The sequence below is a fragment of the Populus alba genome, chromosome 1 (assembly GCF_005239225.2).
Source record: "Populus alba chromosome 1, ASM523922v2, whole genome shotgun sequence".
Lineage (NCBI taxonomy): Eukaryota > Viridiplantae > Streptophyta > Magnoliopsida > Malpighiales > Salicaceae > Populus > Populus alba.
This window is the reverse complement of record NC_133284.1, coordinates 27,074,495-27,079,953: the sequence shown is the minus strand read 5'-3', so window position 1 is coordinate 27,079,953 and position 5,459 is coordinate 27,074,495. Positions and strand designations below refer to the sequence as shown.

The 5,459-nt window shown below is 33.0% G+C and overlaps 1 pseudogene; it reads left to right on the top strand.

Annotated features, from left to right (window-relative positions):
- The first annotated feature begins 907 nt into the window (after positions 1-907).
- LOC118045322 (beta-glucosidase 12-like) lies at positions 908-4,542 on the top strand (annotated as a pseudogene).
- The last annotated feature ends 917 nt before the right edge of the window (positions 4,543-5,459 follow it).

The following is a 5,459-nucleotide window of genomic DNA, read 5'->3' as shown; positions in this document are numbered from 1 at the left end:
CATTGTCGTCTTTAACATAATAATATTCTAATTTAGAAAGCAAAATGCCTTTGGACGTTATACCTCCTTCCTAATTTCTTAGTACTTTCAAGCTCTAACATTATACGTACATTGCGCACATGCTCGGCAACTTTGGGCAGTGACCTGCAGGGTGGGCAAATCGCTATCTTAGCTTGAGTTTAGTATTCCATTACTATACACGGCTAATTGATTAATATTATGGCTTTTAAACTTGAAATTTATACATGTTTATATTATTTAATATTATTAATTAATTTTAATTAGAAAAGAGAATAAGCATACTAAAATTCAAACTATTAATTAATTTTAATTACAAGAGAAAATAAGATGGGAAGATTAAAACTTGTAATTATTTGGTTATTAAAATTTTGATATCATATTAAATAAATATCTCAACCTAAAAAATTAAATTTTTAGATAAGGTTTAAAAAATAATGTTTTATATTAGTCTCCAAGGTTTTTGGTTTAAGATCATGTACATTGCTTGACTTGACTAATTCAACATAAAGAAATTGAACATGTTTTAGGTTTTTATAAACTCTTATTGCCACGTTTCATCACATAAAGAATTTAACATGAATTCTTATTGCCAAGTGTTTGGATTAGGTTTTTGTATTAGGCTGCTTAATTTTCTCTGCTGCAAGAACAGTTGGTAAGCATCACAATGCAATTAGAGCACGGAATCTTAAGTTTGGTGTTTCTATCAACACTGCAAATTCCTCAAATGACAAATATACAATTAGAAGTTCTAAATTGAATTTTCTTTGATTTGTCAATTGAAATAATTAAAAAAATAATAATTGTCCAGGTTCATGATTGTGGAGAATAACCTTTTCTGATGATGCCTATAAATAGGGTCTGGCATGTTCGATGTCCTTTCAAAATAATTACTCAAATTTCCTTTGGTCCCTTTGGCAAGCAAAGTTGGTAAACCAATCCCAAGCTTTTATTGCTCTTCTTGGAGGCTGCTCAACAAAGACTTAGTGTATATCATGGGAAGTATTGCCAAGTTGAGTCGTAATTCTTTCCCAGCTGGTTTCGTTTTTGGATCTGGTTCATCAGCTTACCAGGTACAACAATATTGCTTCAAGTACTCTGGTCGAGGAGAGAAACGCCTCAATTGTTTGTTCTCTGGTAACGTTTAAATTATATGCAGTTTGAAGGTGAAACGAACAGGAGAGGTAAAGGGCCGAATATATGGGACACCTTCATCGAGGAGCATCCAGGTATCTCTTTATTCAATGCAGGAGTTCGTTACAATGCTTTCGTAACTAAAACAACGAACATAAATCCCTCAAGGAGTCACCTGCCAGCATGTTGATGGCCTGCCTAAAACCATAGTGTATTTTGTCTATTAAATCCAGAAGAAGAGAGAAAAAGGAAAAGAGAGAAGGTGACTTTTAGGGTTAGGGGGAGAAAGTGCGTGCAAATTAACGATGTAAATATGATTTTTATCAAATAATATATATTCAAATAAATTTAAGAACAAATTCTGAAAAATTGCAGAGAGGATAACTGACCATAGCAATGCAAATGTGGCTGTTGATTTCTATAATCGCTATAAGGTACGATGTTCATCTTATTTTTCTTTTAGTTGCCTTTTGTCGATCTGATCACCATTACACTTGTTGATATGTTTTACACACAAAATGTTATAGGAAGATGTGCAAAGAATGAAGGAAATGGGAATGGATGCTTTCAGATTCTCTATTTCTTGGTCTAGGGTATTACCACGTAAGTTTTGTTTGTTCCTATCTCTTCTCAATTCCTTTTTAATGACACGTAACTTGCTGATATATTTAATTCTTTATTTTTTTTTTTCAATTATCGAATCCAGATGGCAGACTAAGTGCTGGAATAAACGAAGAAGGCATCCAGTTTTATAACAATCTTATCGATGAACTCATAAAAACAGTTACGATCTTCTCCTTTTCTTCAATGACTGTGTTTCATATTATGATCCTTTTAAAAGTAGAACTCGCCATGGTAAATTCTTAAATTTACCATCTAAGCATAAAAATAAAGGCAATATTATTTTGATTAAATTTTGAAAATTCAAAAAGCAGTTTCCAAACTTTCATATAAAACGTTTCACATTTTAATTTTCTCATTTTATTTTTGTTTTTAAATGTACAGATATACAACCTTATGTAACTCTCTTTCACTGGGATACTCCACAAGCAATTGAAGACAAATATGGTGGTTTCTTAAGCTCTAATATTTTGTAAGCAATCTTTTTTATATTAATATTAGCAATTGAAGACAATATTATATTTGCTTCAGAGTTTCATAACCTAAATTTAAATCCGCAAGGCTTGAATCTAATAATTTAAAAATTCATGTAGAAATGATTTCCGAGACTTCGTGGAGCTTTGCTTTCAAAAATTTGGAGACCGAGTGAAGCACTGGATCACTTTAAATGAGCCTTATATATTCAGTGTCTATGGTTATGACACGGGCACAGTAGCACCTGGCAGACTTTCAACTTTGGAGAATTATCCGATCCAACCCAAAATCTCTGGTGCTACTGAGGTTTTACATAGTAACCCATCATCAACTGCTTGCTCATGCAACAGCTGTGAAAGTATACAAGGAAAAGTATCAGGTTTGCGAAAGCTCAAGCTGTAATTTGTAGTTCGTTTCATAACATATTTCAGTTAAGTTTTTCAGTGTGATTGTGCTAATTTTATCATTGACAAAATCTCTTCAGGCATGTCAAGGAGGAAAAATTGGGATAACACTTGTTTCTTATTGGTTTGAACCTTACTCAACTAGTGAAAGTGATCGGATGGCAACTAAACGAAGCCTTGATTTTATGCTTGGATGGTAAGCATTTTGCCAGCCGATATGGATAATATAATAATTTGAAACATTAATTTGCCAAGATCTTAAATTCTATGTTGTTGGCAGGTTCATGGATCCTCTAACTAAAGGTGACTATCCACAGAATATGCACGACTACGTTGGAGGAAGATTGCCTAGATTCAGTGAGGAGGAATCCAAGATGCTGAGAGGATCTTATGACTTTATTGGGATCAATTACTACACTACATATTATGCTCAGAACGTTGAGGATGTTAACTATAAAAATATTGGGTTTATGGAAGATGCTCGTGTTAACTGGTCAGGTGAAATATTTATTTGCTTGTTAATTAAATGATAAAAAAAAAACTCTCAGAATAAGATGGTCTAAAATTCTACACTTTCTCACTTATGTTGATATTATTTTACGTACAGGGGAGAGAAATGGAATACCAATAGGCCCACAGGTGAATGTGATTCTTCATTCTTGTTTCAACAAATTAGTAATTGATATGTAGAATCTTTCCTTTTTCCCCTTGGTATTGAGATATATAAATCAAATTCGCAGGCGGGTTCAAGTTGGATTTATATTTATCCCGAAGGTATTCGTCATCTTTTGAATTACATAAAGGACGCGTATGAGAATCCAACAATGTATATCACTGAAAATGGTAAGAACAGAGCTGACAGCCCTCATGTGTTTATGGTTGTAGTTTTCAAGAAGCTCTGATTTACTGATTTGTTGGTTTTTATTTTATTAGGTGTTGATGACCTGAAATCCTCGTCATTAGAGGAAGCCCTCAATGATCCCATCAGAGAGCAATGTTATAAAGACATTTTCCACAATGTTCTGAAATCTATCAAGTGAGTTTGTTCTTTTCAAATTCATGTTCTCCGTTCCTTTTTCAAACAGTACTAGTTTTTACTTTAAAAGGAATTTCTTTCTCAGTCTGATCTGCTCTAAAAACTTGACTTTTGCAGTGACCATGGTGTCGATGTCAGGGGGTTTTTTGCTTGGTCATTCTCGGATGATTTTGAATGGGAAGCCGGTTATACTTCAAGGTTTGGTCTCTTCTACATTGACTACGAAAACAATTTGAAACGATATGCCAAAAATTCTGTGAAGTGGTTTACGCAATTTCTGAAGAAGGACGAAACTAAACTCAACGATAACATGTAAGGACTCTTTTCATCTCCTCTTATTATTATAAAAAAAAATCTCTCAACATTTCTCATAACACAAATGATTGCAATAGCAGAAAATCAAAATCTCGAATGGAGGACGGATCAGCTCGTAGCCGTAAGAAGTCGAGAATTGATTAAACATTGAAATATAATAAGGTATTGTATATCATCTTCCATAGCTACTAATCTTTCTTTTTATATATATATATATTGTTGTATATGTTTTTCTTTATTTTTTTTATGCTTAACAAACTAATTTATTAACAATAGGAGCCATATTCGTACGGTCAAGACCCACTTGAAACCAGGAGGATCTACATGAGAATAGCACCAAGGCTGAAGTATTGCAGCAAGTTAGGTTTCCATGTCTGATAAATTATTTTCGTTGTTTGCATCCTTCAAGGTTCGTGACATCAGTGGATCTTTGTCTTCGAATTCCCACATTTTCGTCTAGGAAATTATTGTGATTGTAATAATATTACTGATTTGTATTGTTTTAGTGTGCTACTTAAAATAAATGACTTTTTATTTTTACTTTGTTATTGTTTTATCGATTGATTATTAATCAAAATCGATATTAAATAATAACTTGCTTTCCATCCTCGGTTTGCGCAGTTTGAATTTTTTTTTTTTTTTCATTTTGTACTTTATTCACGCATAATTGTTTTCACACATTGAAATTTAACAAGATCCAATGAACAATCAAATAAATAAATAATACCTATAGATCATAATTAATTTTTGAGGATGCAAAATGCAGGGACTCTTTGAAATAAGCTTTCAATTCAAGGGTCGGTGGTACAACGGATTTTGGCAGTTATGGTACTACAGTGAAAGCTTGTTCAATTTTTAGGGATGACGAGTTGCCTAGGCAGTAGGCATAAAGTGCCGTTTGTTGCAGGTCGTAACCTTGAATCGTTAATAATAATAACAAGGTCTAGCTCAAGCCCTTTTCACTAATTTCTGAACTTTGATTCCATCATGAGAAAAGAAGCACATCTTTTACTAGATTACTTGAACGCTAGTAAGAAATCAGAGAACCACAGCCCAACATATATTTCTCAAAATTAGCGTAAGAGAAACGCAAGCCCACATGGAAGTGTTAGAATTGAATATCAGTAGTGTTTAGAGTTTGTAAAAGTTCTACTATTTTAGAACTCTACAGTATTAAGATTATTATGTATTAGAGTTTTATTATATATAAGGATAAACCTTAGATAGACAAGGATAAAAGTCTTAGTTTAAGTATGACTTGTGAAGCTATATATAGTCATCTTAAACATTTAGGTTATAAATAAAAAAGCACAAGAAAATAACAAAGAGAGTGTTAGCGCAAGAGAAATGCAAGCCCTTAACAGTGACAGCACCAACAAGATTCATTTTCCAGAAGATTGGAAAACAGACCCAAGGTAGTTGTAGCCTCCCAAAATGATCCAACAGTGATCAAAAAC